Consider the following 16535-nt stretch of genomic DNA (forward strand, 5'->3'; position numbering starts at 1 on the left):
TTTAAAAATAACCTAAGGCAAGCCACCACCATTCAAAGTGAAATTTCTCCCCTAACCCAGAAACTGCAGAAATCATCCAGCATTTTTGTGGGTAGATGGCTTCTTCAACTAAAGTGCAGGGTGATTTTCGGGACAGCACTACACAAAACACAGTTAGATTTTCCTGCTCTTTTGTACTACGTTAATGAAATCCCAAAAAATCAATTTTTCTGCTCTGTTGCACATGGCAGCTCTTGATTTTGTGAGGAAGTTTCGGATTAGTGCTAGGAATGACAGTCATCCAATAATGTCAAAGATATACAATGAGTAATGACTTTAGGCCCATTCAGGTATACATTACAGGTGATTAAAATTGGTTGTGATTACTTGGAGGGGAGAGTAGGCCTTGCCCACTGGCCTTGCGCATCCACCACCATCCATGTGATATTTTTTCAGGTCCTTATATGATGTGGAACCGTGCTTTCCCACTCCATAAGAACTGAACACCAGAACAGAGTTGTTGTTGTTGTTGTTGTTATATCCTGCCATTCCTCCCAGTAGGAGCTGAGGGTGGCAAAAAACACTAAAACACTCTAAAACATCATAAAAACAGACTTTAAAATATATTAAAGCAAAACATCTTTAAAAACATATTTTTTTAAAAGCTTTAAAAACATCTTAAAAAGCAATTCCAAAACAGACACAGACTGGGATAAGGTCTCTATTTAAAAGGCTTGTTGAAAGAGGAAGGTCTTCAACAGGCACTGAAAAGGTAACAGAGATGGCGCCTGTCTAATATTTAAGGGGAGGGAATTCCAATGTGTTGGTGCCACCAGAGTCGAGAGGACATGTTGCTGGCTGCATCATCGCAACACATTCTATATTTTTTATATCTTCACAATATTATGTACCCTTTCTTCCCCATTTTATCCTGCATCACAGGAAAACTACTGGAAACAGCAACTGTGCTTACCGTTCACCACAGCTGTAATTCAGTGTGCGAGGCCTGTCCTTGTATCACTTTGGTACCTGGCATGGAGAATTTCCACTCAAGTGCTGTTATTTCTGAAAGGCACCTGGATGTTTGCATGGAATGGGTCAATGCCACATTCCAGACTGACTGATGACCAGCTCAATACATTATAGCTGTGATGGGAATAACATATTATGTGAAGAACATTTCCAGTATTCTCCACACGATTATGTGCTCTAGCTCACAATGTGTTACAGACATTGCACCATACTTGGCTGCCATGTCACTTCAGAGCACAAACTTTCCTCCAAAATATAAAATAACAAACATTTTTTATAGAATATGGTTATTTATTTATAGAATAAAAGAGGTTGAGGTCCCAGGCTGTGGTTTGGGGTCACATAATGTAGCCATTTGCTGAAAGCAGGTTTGGGTCTGGTCAGTGCCTGGATGAGAGACCACCTGGAAATCATGAATGCCACTTTAATGAAATAAATGTACTAAAACAAAATACCTATTAATATTTTGCAGCTGAGGTATGGTGCTAGAATAATTGATTGCAATGTGTGTTGATTTGTATTAACTTTTTTCCTTGATGGGAATTTTTCCTCTTGATAAAGAAGTGCTTTCTTTCTTTGTGGATTTTTACAGTTGATTTTGATATAATTGGTGGGAGACATGCCCACTCTTTGCTCCTCCTGTGACTTACCATTACCACCAGAGCCCTGCAGGAGAGTGTGGAGGGTAAGATACTTCCCTCTACCTCCTTGCTTTGGCTTCCCAGTGGATCACTTTCCCTGTTAGTGGCAGGAGAGGAAAAGGGGCTCTAGGTAGATTGGAAGGAGGAAGGGGGCTGGCTAGGAAGAGAATTTCTCTGCAAGCCAGATTAAAATCCAAGCCAGAAAAGAGTTCATACTTTAGAAGAGCACTATGAGCCCCTAGCACTCATATTTTGATGCCCAGAAATACCATAATGAAGACATCACTAGCAAAAAACAATGTGTTTTAGTTATTGCTGAAAAATGCAGCAGTAAATCTGAGTGTACTTTCCCCCAGTGTAGCTGCCCCCAGCATCAAAGTTAAACCAGGTCGCATAAAATATGGCTTTCTCTCTGTGCATTAATGGACTGCTCCTATGCTCTGAGTTTAATTCAGTTTATCTTAACAAGATAAGGATAAATAAAAACCAGAGTCCATTTTATTGATTAGCAAGTCCTATTAACCCAGGGGTCACCAACATTGCACTTGTGGGCATACATGTGCCCCCAGAGTCCTTCCCTTACACCTACAGGGTCCTCTTCCCCACCCCTCCCACATTAGGCTTTAGCAAAGCATCCTAGTGTAAATTCCAGTGCATACTCACAGCAGTTGCCCTAGTTTGCAAATATGCCCATGGGCCCAAAAGGTTTGTGACTTCTGTATCAGCCTGTGGAATGATCCTCCAAGGGAAATGTTGCACATTTCCAAGTTAAGCATATTTACGTACCAATCTCAAGGGTTGTGGTGGGGGTGTGGATGGAAAAACACCCTCTGTACAAATATATCAAAGCACAATCTCATTATACAAGGAGGAATATTAGCTGCCCTCTTTGATCCATGGCCCCAAGTTGACAGAATGGGAACCGAAAAGTAACATTACTACAGATGCTTGGAATTTAGAGCCATACACATGCAGCTCAACAAGCTGCTATGCCCTGGGGTGAATAGAGCATTCTCCACACATGGAAAGAAGACATGTTACAGATTTTGAGTTTCTTGCAGTGCTTTAACAAGGACACATTTTTGTCTTTTAACACTTTCTGAGAACTTGTGATGATGAGAACCAGCCATTTTTTATTTGAACGAAAACCACAAAACCACAAGGATGTATTTAACTTGAATTAATTAAAAAGTACGTGCATTTTTCCTGTTCCTGTGAACAAACACAGTCTGAAAAATGGACACTGTTGGCCACTTATTTCCTTTTTTGCCAAAGGGGGAAAACAAAATATTTGACCTTCCTTCTGTACTCATATAGACTAGGAATTTGATCATGGTGAAGTAGACTACAACATGCATATTTTGGGGTGTATGTTATTTCATAGATGCAGGGAAAATCGACAGTGACAGAAGAGTTTCTTTGTGAGCAGCCTTATGGCTCATTCCCAGATATGAAATAGTTAAGCTGCAACCTTATGCACATTTATCTGGAAGTAAGTCTAAATGAACTCAATGAGATTTAATTTGGAGTAGTCATGCATAGGACTCAACTCTTGCAGTGCAATATCAGTCCAGTGCAGTCCAGTGTAGTCCATATCTGCACAGAATTTAGTGTGGCTTACTCCCAGATAAGTGGGTATAGGGTTAATTAATTAACCCTTAATTAATTAAGAGATTTTTTTACTCCACCCTTCACTGTTAACAGTTCCAGAGTGGCTTACATGAGATAATAAACTAATAACAATGTTAAAACATTCCAAAATGATTTAATAATAAAACAGCACAAAACAAACAAATTCACATTAGAAAGCAGAGCAAAACAGAAGTTGATCAAAAGCCTGGATACATTTGTTGTAAAAGCACAAAGGTTTGTATGGCACTGAAAACATATCAAAGTGTTTTGCCATGTGAACCTTTCTGGGGAGAGTATTTGACTAGAAGGTGCCACAACTGAAAAGGCTCTCTCTTATTGAATTGAATTGAAACTTTATTTTTACCCCGCCCTTTTTCCAAACTGGAACTCAGGGCGGCTTACAAATTTATTTATTTATTATTTATTTATTTATATTTATTTATTTATTTTTATTTATTTATTAAATTTATATACCGCCCGACTAGCAATAGCTCTCTGGGCGGTGAACATAATAGAACTACATGTAATTAAAAACATAGAAAAACATACAATTAAAATACCATTAAACTATGCACAACCTTAAAACCTTAAAAGGCACTTAAAAATCTAAAAACAATTTAAAATAATACAAATAATAATATAAAACAATAAAACAAGCCTTGTAAAGCCCAATCCTAAACACCTTCTATCCCAAAAGCCTGTCGGTATAAAAAAGTCTTTACTTGCTGACGGAAGGATGGCAAGGAGGGGGCCATTTGTGCCTCCCTAGGAAGGGAGTTCCAGAACCTAGGAGCAGCCACCGAGAAGGCCCTATCTCGCATCCCCACCAATCGCACTTGCGAGGGTGTTGGGACTGAGAGAAGGGCCTCTCCTGAAGATTTCAGGGCCCGGGCAGGCTCGTATAGGGAGATACGGTCTGACAAATAGCCTGGACCTGGGCTGTATAGGGCTTTAAATGTCAAAACCAGCACTTTGTATTGTGACCGGAAACAAACTGGCAGCCAGTGAAGCTGTTGTAACAAGGGAGTTGTATGGTCCCTGTAACCAGCCCCTGTTAATACTCTGGCTGCAGCTCTTTGTACCAGTTTAAGTTTCTGAACAGTCTTCAAAGGCAGCCCCACACAGAGCACATTACAGTAGTCTAAACGGGATGTAACTAAGGCATACATCACCATAGTCAAATCAGGCATTTCCAGGAATGGGCGCAGCTGGCGCACTAGTCTTACATGGGCAAAGGCACTCCTGGCCACGGCCGAGACCTGGGCCTCCAAGTTCAGAGCTGAGTCCAGGAGCACACCCAAAGTGAGAACCTGTGTCTTCAGGGGGAGTGTAACCCCATCCAGCACAGGCTGAATCCCTATTCCCTGATTTGCCCTTCAACTGACCAGGAGCACCTCTATCTTGTCTGGATTTAGTTTCAATTTGTTTGCCCTCATCCAGTTCATCACTGATGCCAGGCACTGGTTCAGGACCAGGACAGCTTCCTTGGCTTTAGGTGGAAAGGAGAAATAGAGTTGGGTGTCATCCGCATACTGATGGCACCGAACCCCAAACCCCCAGACAACCTCTCCCAGCAGTTTCATATAGATGTTAAATAACACTGGGGACAAAACTGAACTCTGAGGGACCCCATAGATCAATGGCCAAGGAGTCGAACAGGAGTCCCCCAGCACCACCTTCTGAGTTTGTCCCTCCAGAAAGGAATGGATGTTGGCTATTAAACCGAGAAAGCAGAGGTTAAATTTCCACAAGTGAGCTACGTGACTTAGCAGCGAAAGTTGGCAGAGCTCGAGCCATCTTCAAGGACACGTTGCTAAGCAACCTAGGCTCGGGCAGCTGGCCTTATCTATATAGAGGGCCAGCAGACACTTGTGAGTGTGGGGGTCGAGGAGTTTGTACAGAGAGAGCTTGTGATATATTGTCAGTAAAGTGACTCTTAAAACTTATTGCTTGTCCGGCTCATTGCTTCAACTGGCATCTAGCCTGTCACTATACTGTTCTGCATCCTGGGCATCTGCTTGCGCCAGATCCAACATCCAACAAGTGGTAGCAGAGGATGGTTACCTGGTGCTGATGGTTACCTGGTGCTGAGGATTACCTGGTGCTGAGGATTGCAGAAAAGCGGCAGAGAAAAGCCAGAACTGCAGACCAGCGAGTAAAACAGCAGAGAGACGGAGAAACCGAAAGCTGAGCTGAAAGCTGTGAGAGAGCCGTGGGAAAAAAAAAACCTGACTGAAGGACAGAGGTGAGAAGCTCTAATTACAAAGGCGGTGAACTGTGAAAAGTGAAAGTATGTCTATTACGTTATCGGCTGGGATTCCCTTGGAAAGGGTGACAGGGAAAAATTATGGCACTTGGAAACAGAGAATGCAGGCTTTTCTAGTGAAAGAAGACCTGTGGAAACTATTGCAGAAGACCCACCCGCCGGGGTGCCTATTCCAGCAGATTGGAGAAGGCTGGATGAGAGGGCAAAGGCGTTAATTGTTCTTGCTATTGATGATTCTCAATTACTGCACGTGCGTGATGCAACAACAGCTAAGGAAACCTGGGAAACTTTAAGAAATATTCATGTGAAAAAAACTGCCAGTTCGAAAATATATCTTGCCAGAAGATTGTACCAGATGTGCTTATCTGGAGATACAACCGTGTCAGAGCATTTGTTGGAAATAAACAGACTGTTTACTGAGTTGTCAGAACGTGAAATTGAACATTCTCAAACGCAAAAAGTGTATTTCACATTAGCTTCACTAGATTCAAGTTATGATAGTCTGGTGAGCTCTTTGGAAGCAATGGACGATGCCAATCTCAATATGGATTATATAGAAGGCAAACTTTTACAAGAATTTCAAAGGAGGCAAGAAATGGCAAAGCAGGAAAAGACTGAGTCTAAACACAACGTGGAAAAGCAGAACAACAAAGCAGCACAAGAGAGACTGTATGGACAAAAGGCATGTTATTTTTGTGGTTCCAAGCAACATCTTCAAAGGAATTGTGAAGCAAGAAGAAGAGAAAGAGGAAGAAAACCATGTGTACAGGTGATCTATGCTAGTAAGAATAAGCAATGTATTAACAATGAGCAGGGAAATAACTGTAAAGATTTATGGGCAATTGACAGTGGGGCAACAAATAGTATAATCAAAGATAAATCCATGTTTCATACATTTTGTGACGTAGAGGATCATGTAATAATGGCTGATGGATCTAAGAAACTGATCAAAAGTAGGGGTACAGTGAAGTTAGCAGGTTTCAATACCATTATGACAGATGTGCTGTTTGTTCCTGATATCGAATGTAACATTGTGGCTGTGTCAAAACTCAATGAAATGGGGTTCACAGTAATGTTCAAAAGGGGTTCAGTGCATGTAATGAGAGGAAAAATATTCATGAAAGGAATAGTGAGGAACTCATTGTTCTTCTTACACGTGAAACAAACAAATCATGTACTCATGTGTGCTAATAAGAAACCCCATAATAATTGTGTTCATTTATGGCACAGAAAACTAGGCCATATAGGATATGAAAATGTGGTGAAAACAACAGAGAACAGTAATGATGTGACATTGAGAAACTGTGAAAAATATGTAGACTGCCACGTGTGTAAACAAACTAGGGCAGTTGTGGCTGCAAAGAACAAAGAAGCCATGCCCAGTACAAATGCACCTTATCAATTAATACACGTGGACTTAGTGGGGCCATTTCAACCTACTCAGGGGGGTGCAAGATATTTCCTGACAATAGTTGATGATTTTTCAAAATTCTGCACTGTTTATTTACTAAAAGCGAAAAGTGAAGCTGCAGAGAAACTGAAAAGATTTATTACAAAAATTGAAGTGCAGTTTGGTGTCAAAATACAGAGAATAAGATCAGATCAAGGAGGAGAGTTCTTAGGACACTCTTTTACTGAATACTTGGATAAAAGAGGAATAAAACAGGAGTTAACAGCCCCTTATAGTCCTCATCAGAACGGGTTAGCTGAACGCTGGAACAGGTTGCTTCAGGACTCAATAAGATCAATGCTATGTGACTCCTCTTTAACACCAGGTTTCTGGGGAGAGTGTGTTTTGTATTCTGCTTACATTCAAAACAGAATATTCCATAAGGCCACTGGAATGTCTCCTTATCAGAAATTGTATGACAGAAAACCCAGATTAAACCATTTGATTAGGTTTGGAGCAGAATGCTGGGTACATGTTCCCAAAAATAAAAGGACAGGGAAGCTGCAAAGGAGAGCAGACAAAGGGTACATGCTGGGATTTGAAAACACGTATTACAGAATATGGCTGCCAAAACAAAGGTCTGTAGTGTTAAGCAGAAGCGTGCAAGCAATAGAGCAGGATTGGGAAGAGAAAACATATGTGGAGTTGGGAAACACTGAAGGTAGTAATGAACAAGAACAGGCAGACACAGTACCAATAAAACAAGAAGAAACAGGCAGCAGTAGTGAATCAAGTTCTAGCTCTGAGAGAGAAACAGAGGAATTGCCTGACACAGACACAGACACTAAGGCAGAAATACAACCACGCAGATCAGAGAGAACAACAAAAGGTATTCCACCCGTTAGATTTAAAATAAATTCCATTAAACATATAGACTTCAGTAACTGGAAAAAGTGGGATGATGGAAATCATAAAGAGTAATGAAATATAATGAAAATGATGCTGAGATTGCAATGGAGTAACTGTATTACAAATGAAAGTGATGTAACCTGAAATAAAAGGAAATGTATCAGAAGTATAAAACCAAATGATGTAAATGTAATGACATGTAAAATGTAACACATGTAAATGGAAGAGAAATGTAACTGGCTGAATGTGGAAATTTAAGGTGGGGGATTGTTGGCTATTAAACTGAGAAAGCAGAGGTTAAATTTCCACAAGTGAGCTACGTGACTTAGCAGCGAAAGTTGGCAGAGCTCGAGCCATCTTCAAGGACACGTTGCTAAGCAACCTAGGCTCGGGCAGCTGGCCTTATCTATATAGAGGGCCAGCAGACACTTGTGAGTGTGGGGGTCGAGGAGTTTGTACAGAGAGAGCTTGTGATATATTGTCAGTAAAGTGACTCTTAAAACTTATTGCTTGTCCGGCTCATTGCTTCAACTGGCATCTAGCCTGTCACTATACTGTTCTGCATCCTGGGCATCTGCTTGAGCCACATCCAACATCCAACAATGGAGCCATCTTAACACGGTGCCCCCAAGTCCCATCCCAGCAAGGCAGTCCAGAAGGATACCATGGTCGATGGTATCAAAAGCCGCTGAGAGGTCCAGTAGAACTAACAGGGACACACTCCCCCTGTCCAGCTCTCTGCGAAGGTCATCCACCAAGGCAACCAAAGCTTTCTCTGTCCCGTAACCAGGCCTGAAACCAGACTGAAATGGATCCAGATAATCCGTTTCATCCAAGAATCTCTGGAGGTGGGCAGCCACCACACACTCTATTACCTTGCCCAAAAATGGAATGTTGGAGACTGGCTGATAATTTCCCATTATGGAGGGATCAAGGGAGGGCTTTTTCAACAAAGGCCGTACAACTGCCTCTTTTAGGCATGATGGAATTCTGCCTTGTTGTAAAGGGGCATTAACTACTCCCCTCACCCACTCGGCCAGTCCCCCTCTGGCACTTTTGATGAGCCAGGAAGGGCAAGGATCCAGCAGACATGTGGTGGCTCTCACCTCTCCAAGGATCTTGTCCACGTCCTCGGGCTGTACAAATGGAAAGGAATCCATTATTATTGGACAAGCAGGAGCCAAAGTTACATCCCCTGAGACTGTATCAATTTTAGTGTCCAAGTCGGAGCGAATCTGAGCGACTTTATCTGCAAAGTGCCGTGCAAATTCTGGACAGCGGGCTGTTGAGTGGTCTATATAGAAGGTGGGAAAACTAGAGAATGGCCTCAGAGGAAGATGTTACTGTGTTCAAATAATCCTACAAGTTTTAATGGGACTTACTACTAAATAAGTATGCTTAGGGTATAATTTATTATTTTCTTTATTATTATACTTTCCTTCCAAGTAGCTCAAGGTGGTGTACGTGATTCCTCCCTCCCCATTTTACCATCACAACAATCCTGTGAGATAACTGGCCTAAGGTCACCCAGTGAGCCTCATGGCTGTGTGGAAATTTGAACCCTGGCCTTCCAAGGTTGTAGTCCAACACCTCCACACCCTGGCAAATGTATACACATCTAGGCAACTGTAAATTGACTCACTGAGTTCAGTGGGACTAATTCTCTGCTAAGTGGAAAGTGGGCAGCATGGTGGGGCAGCAGGAGTGTGTGGCATGTTGGGACGGTGCCAGGGAGCCACGCTTTCATCATTGGCAGTGTTGCTGCTTGCTGGGTCGGTGTGAGGGTGGGGCAGGGTGGCAGGGCTATGCAGGTTAGGGTTGCCAGGTTCCTGGCCTGAGACTGATCTTGTATCTCTAGGAGAAGAGAAAGTCAGCCAAGTGCAGGTGTTCTTGCAACCCTGTAATGGGAAAAACCGCAAGGTGGAATCCTCCCTTCCCCCTGCACAACTTTTAAAGATACAGAAGACCTCTTGGTTGCCAGGCCAATCTATTCAAATTCAATCTAATTTTTAAATATCCAGTGAAGAAACTTACTGAATACTTAAATCTGGAAATTAGATGAAAAATAAGATTTAAAGGTACTTCTTCCAGCTAGTGTTGTAACAACACTTATACATGTCTGAAGGGAGCACAATTGCCACATAATCTTTCTTCTCCTTGCCAGCATCCTAGCCTGGATCTTCTGGCAGATTATTAAGGTGTTATACATCCCTAAAGACACACAAGTTAGAACTTTAAAAACAAAAAAAGTGCTGCTAAATTTGCATTTTCTCTTGGCAGTTGTGTCTATGCTTGAGTCATAAAAGAGTAGTGACTGGCCTGGTTTGCAAACTCTATTGACCAGGCCACCCATTGTGGAGTCACAAAAGGCTTTTTGGATCATTCACTTTATAATGTTTGAAAGCGTAACTTGTTATCTTCCCTTTTTTCTTTTTCTCCCAGTTTACCGGGAACACAGAATAAATTTTAATATTTGAATAAAATTAAGTGTAAGTTGCTCCTACAGCTTCTGAGATGGATTCAAATGCTTTCCTCAGTGTTCAAACCCACTATATTTATTTATTATTTTGTCTTATAGCCAGCCAAAAAATCTTTCTCTTTCTCTTCACAAGTACATAAAAAGAGCCCTGCTGGATCAGACGAAAGGCCTATCTAGTCCAGCTTCCTGTTCTCACATTGGCCAACTAGATGCCTGTGGGAAACCTGCAAGCAAGACCTGAGTGCAACAGCACACTCCCCATTCATGTTCCCCAGCAACTAGCATTCAGCAGCAAACCAACTTCTTTTATTCTAGGACAGCTGCTTCAAGCCCTTGATTATTTTGGTTGTATTTTTCTGTACCATTTCCAGTTCCACAATATCCTTTGTGAGTGAACACAGTATTCCGAGTGTGGTCCCACAATAGATTTGTGTAAGGGCATTATGATATTAGCAGTTTTATTTTCAATCCCTTTCCTAATGATGCCTAACATGGAATTAGCCTTTTTCATAGCTGCCACACACTGGGTCGACACTTTTATAGAGCTAGCCACCACTGTCCTGGGAGCTGTTTCTTAGTTTGTCACTGCCAGTTCAGACTCTGTTAGCGTGAAGTTAGGACTTTTATTTTGTATGCCTCAATGTACACTTGCTTACACTGAACTGGATTTACCATTTTAATACCCATTGTTCCAGTTTGGAGCTCATTACAATATTTTGTTTCATGACCCCTTCACTGTTCACTCCTAACACTAGAACACTTACAAACAAGTGAAAAAGCACGAATCTCAATACAGATCCTTGGGGGACCCCACCTGTTACACCCCTCCATTGTGAGATCTGTTTATTTATTCCTACTCTCTGCTTCCTATTCTTTAGCGGGTTACTGATCCATAAGAGGACCTGTCCTCTTCTCCTCTGACTGCTATACTTATTCAGGGGGTTTTGGTGATGGCCTTTGTCAACAGCTTTTTGAAAGTTCACGCTCACATTGTCTACTGGGTCACCTTATCCACGGGCTTATTGATATTCTCAACACTAAAGGTTAATTCAACAGGACTTACCTTTGCAGAAGTCATGCTGGTTCTTCAGCAAGACTTGCTGTTCTATATGCTTGGTAATTTTATCTTTACCTGTTACCTTGTCACCTGTTTTCCTAGAACAGATGTTAACTGGCCTGTAATTTCCCACATTCCCAACCCCCCAGTTCCCTTTTTAAAAATGGGTGTTATGGAACTTGATCTTAGAAGTTGTGTAAGACGGTAATCATTTTCACATTTGAATTCTTTCAGAACTCTTGAGTGGATGTCATTTGGACCTAGTGGTTTGTTAATTTTTAATTTGTTAATAAGGCCTAGAATTTACTGTGCATCAGTTAACACGTACATAAAACATGAAGTCGTATTCCTGTGTTAGCAAATTCTTCTTTTTCCATAAGAGCATTTGCCCACATATTTCATATTTCCAATCAAAAGCCATCTACTTCTGCTGTCTTTTTTCTACTCAAGAGAGCCAAGAGGGCTCCTGACATAAAACTTGAACGTTTTTGTCCAGTTCATATTCCCCCATATTTTTCCCCTCCTCAACCCATACTTTATCGAACTGCTTTTGCATCGGTATCATGTATGTAAGGGGCACTTCCAAACTTCCAGTCAATATTTTGCCGGTGGGATTCAAGCACACCGGCAAATGCAGCTTGCACAGTTAAAATGGACGTGGCACTTTTGCATTATAAATCCACTCCCAGCCTCCACCCCGTGCTGCACCCCAGACTTTTTGCAGGGATGGGAAAATTCACTGGAAAGTGTGGGATGATGATTGCTTGATGCAACATCAAAATACCCTCCTGCAAACAGATCTCAATAAATACACAATTAAGGGGGGGGGAGAGAATGGTGCTCCTCTTTTGCAGCTGCATATTCAAGTCTCACTTCCTAGTAAAATGACCACAATTGTTTACTGCAAGGTCTCTAGGGGTGCAGTTAGGGTTGCCAGGTCAGAAGCATCCCAAAGCGGGCCCTAGTGATGTCATGGGGTCAGGTCATAGTGATGTCATGGGGATGGGCTGTAGTGATGTCACAGAGGCAGGTCCAAGTGATATCATTAAGCATGATAAATTAAGCATCAACCACAGTTGCTTGGAGCATACAATTCAAACAAAAACATTTCTGTGATTGGAAATTAAAATAGAAATCTTAGCTGAAAGAGCCTGGGTAGGGAACATTTAATCTAGCCTACTTGCTTCTGGCAAGAAGGATTTAAGTGCCCTCAGGCCAGGCCAGACCAGCCACCAAAAGGCCATTGTGGGAAGAAAGGAGCATAGTGTTGTGGAGATGTTAGATAGGAGCACTCAGGATTACAGATGGATGCCCCTGAGGGCTGCAATTCTAAACACACTTACTAAGCCCCATAGAACTCAACAGGCATTACTTTTGAGTAGATGTGGTTTGGATTGTGCTGTTGGTAAAGCTTGACTAGGAAACCTCTGCAAAGATATCCATATCCAAGCAGGGTTGGCAACCCATTGCCTTCAATGCCCTGCCTGTACCTTTCAACGTGTCTGCTCCAAACTTCTTTCCATATTTGATCCTTCACTTCCAAAAGAGGTCTGAGAAATGAAAAAGAGTAAGAAGATTCTCTGCCCTTTTCTGTATACCTTGTGGGCTGCCATAAATTCACTTTGACAGCCAATCTAGTTCCAGTGAATAATAATTGACAGAGAGAAAACACACATGCTTTGATCTACCTTCACAGACAGCAGCTTGGGAACAATTACAATTGCAGCCACACTTCCCAGTATGTGAATTCTCTTTTGCCACTATTGGGCAAGAAACAAACAGTCATGCAACCAACAAGATGCGTCATCACTGGGTTTAAGGGGGTGAGCTGAGCGCATGGAACCACTATTGTTGCTTCTATGGATGTAAGGGAGTGAGTTTAAAGGTAAATGAAATGCAAACAGAAAAATAAAAATAAAAGACAGTGATGATTTCCTAAATGCAATACCATACCAACAACAAAATTTCTATGAGTAAGGCAGAGAACTCAGCATTCCACAACCAGTCAGGATTCCTAACCAAAAACCAAAACTAAAAAACTCCTAGCAGCCAGTCACCCAAGGTCACAGAAATCCCCATGCAGCACAACTTGACCCAGGGGCTGAAGTTAGTGCAGAATGCTGTGGCACGATTGCTGACAAGAGTGAGACCCTATCAGCACACAATACCTCTGCTCCGAAATCTGCACTGGTTGCCAATTTGCTACCAGGCTAAGTTCAAGGTGTGCATTCCATGCTACAGGGGCCACATAGTACTTGTTCTGCTCTTGGGAGAAATCAGTCCTTTTGTGTGGCAGCACCCACACTTTAGAACTCCCTGCCTATTGACATTAGGCAGACCCCTTCACTTAGACTCCAGTGTTATAGCAGGTGAATCAAGCGAGGTATCCAGAGCACAGCCTTGTCCCAATTTCTTGGATGAATTTTAGTTGGTACAGTTTGAGGATGTTGACAAGGCGTTTGGACAGGTTCGGACCCTCCCTAGACCCAGAAAATCTTAATAACTATAGGCCGGTAGCAAATGTTCCATTCCTGGGCAAGGTCCTTGAACGAGTGGTTGTGGGCCAGCTCCAGACACTCTTGGATGAGACCAATTATCTGGATCCATTTCAGTTGGGTTTCAGGCCTGGTTTTGGCACGGAAACAGCCTTGGTTGCCCTGTATAATGACCTTTGTTGGGAGAGAGACAGGGGCAGTGTGACTCTGTTGATTCTCCTTGATCTCTCAGCAGCTTTTGATACCATTGACCTGATACCATCCTTCTGGGAAGACTGGCTGTGTTGGGAGTGGGAGGGACTGCAAGGCAGTGGTTCTACTCCTACTTGGTGGGTCGGCTCCAGAAGGTGGTGCTTGGGGAACACTGCTTGGCAACCTGGACTCTCCAGTATGGGGTTCCGCAGGGGTCAGTTCTGTCCCCCATACTGTTCAACATCTACATGAAACTGTTGGGTGCGGTCATCCAGAGCTTTGGAGTGCGTTGCCATCAGTATGCTGATGACACACAGTTCTATTTCTCCTTTTCATCTTCTTCAGGTGAGGCTGTCAATGTGCTGAACCGGTGCCTGGCTGTGACAATGGACTGGATGAGGGCTAATAAACTGAGGCTCAATCCAGACAAGACTGAGATGCTGCTCGTGGGTGGTTCTTCTGACCAGATGGTGGATGTCCAACCTGTCCTGGATGGGGTTGCCCTCCCCCTGAAGGAGCAGGTTCGTAGCTTGGAGGTTCTCCTAGAACCATCTCTGTCACTTGAGGCTCAGGTAGCCTCAGTGGTACGGAGTGCTTTCTACCAACTTCAGTTAGTGGCCCAGCTACGCCCCTATCTGGACAGGGATAACCTGGCTTCAGTTGTCCATGCTCTGGTAACCTCCAAGCTAGATTACTGCAATGTGCTCTACGTGGGGCTGCCTCTGAAGATGGTTCGGAAACTGCAGCTTGTGCAAAATGCAGCGGCCAGATTGGTAAAATGGACCAGACGGTCTGAACCTATAAAACCAATTCTGGCCTGCTTGCATTGACTGCCTGTATGTTTCCGAGCTCAATTCAAGGTGCTGGTTTTAACCTATAAAGCCTTACATGGCTTGGGACCACAATACCTGATGGACCTCCTCTCCCAATATGAACCCACCCATACACTACGCTCCACAGCCAAGGTCCTCCTCTGGGTGCCTGCTTGGAGGGAAGCTGGGAGTCTGGCAACAAGGGAGAGGGCTTTCTCAGCGGTGGCCCCCAAAGTATGGAATGACATGTGTGACGAGGTGCGCCTGGTGCCAACACTGTTATCTTTTCAGCGCCAGGTCGAGACTTTCCTCTTCTCCCAGGCATTTTAGCATGTGTTTTAAATTGTTTTAAATTGTGTTTTAAATTTATATTTGTTTTAAATGTTTTTAGTTATTGTAACCCCCCCAGAGTGCTTCAGTTATGGGTCAGTATACAAATACAATAAATAAATAAATTGTACTGTTTTCAGCACCTGCTTAAAACATTCTTGTTTAGGCAAGCCTATCCTGGCATGTAGAAGTTATATAAAAAACACCATTTGTTTTATTGAATGTTGAATGAATATTGAACGTTTTTAAATACCTGTCTTTAACTGTTTTTGCCAATAATTTTATTGTTTTAATTCCTTCTGAAACCCCCTTTTAGGTTTTTTACAATAAAACAGTATATAAATTCCGTTGAGATTCCTCGCTCTACGACAACCCCCATGGAGCCAGACAGGAAGTGGGGATGGTCAATCCAGCTCAATTCTTGTCCACCCCGCCAGGCTGTGGAAGCGCATGCGCCTTGCGCCATGATGGAGGCAGGCAGGACTACAGCTCCCAGTAAGCCATGCTCCTTGTATGCCAGAAGTGGTGCTCTGACACATAGACCGCATAGAGGCAGATTTCAAACAAACACCTTCTGGGAAGTATGGCAAAGCCACAGACAGATTTTGAAGCTGCAGAATTCTCTCTGGGAAACAGCTGCTGCTGCAGCTCTCCATGCCTCTGGAAAATTGCCCTGAATGAAGCAGGACTGGGATTGTTACGAGAACACTTTGTTTCGCCTTCTGCAGTTGAATGTAAAATATTATATTTGGGCTGAGGGGGATGTAGGCTGATCATTGATGGCGAGGGTGGTATTTTGGGCAGGCTGCAGTTTGTTCCCTGCCATGAGACCACCAACTCTTATTGTCACTTGCAACGATGCTGCTGGTTGCTTGAGTCTCGGTGCGCTCAGGAGAAGTCTTCATAAGCAATTAGGGGATGGTCCCTCTTCCAAGTGAGCTTGTTTTTTTTTAAGTTTCTTGAGTTGACTAAGAGTTAAGTGGCCTTAGGCACAGACTCCCTTGGTAGCCCTCCACCCTCTTCTGGCCTCAGTCGCCACACAACACAATATGCTAATGCTAGTAGCCCATCTTACAGGGCTGTTGTGAGGCTTATTGAGATAAAGTATATGAAGCATTGCAGGTCTGTATTAATATATTGCATGTGGTACCCTGCTATTTAGCCAGAAAGTCTCCCAGAACAGTTCACATAAGAACTGCCAAAAGGACAGTTCTCGCCCACAGGCTTACAATGTAAAATGCATGACACAAAAGGAAGAAGGGATGAGTAAAGAAGAGGAAAGCAAGCAAACACATCAGTTCTTAAAGTTACTTTGTAGTAC

Source organism: Rhineura floridana, chromosome 4 (genome assembly GCF_030035675.1).
Source record: "Rhineura floridana isolate rRhiFlo1 chromosome 4, rRhiFlo1.hap2, whole genome shotgun sequence".
Taxonomy (NCBI): Eukaryota; Metazoa; Chordata; class Lepidosauria; order Squamata; family Rhineuridae; genus Rhineura; species Rhineura floridana.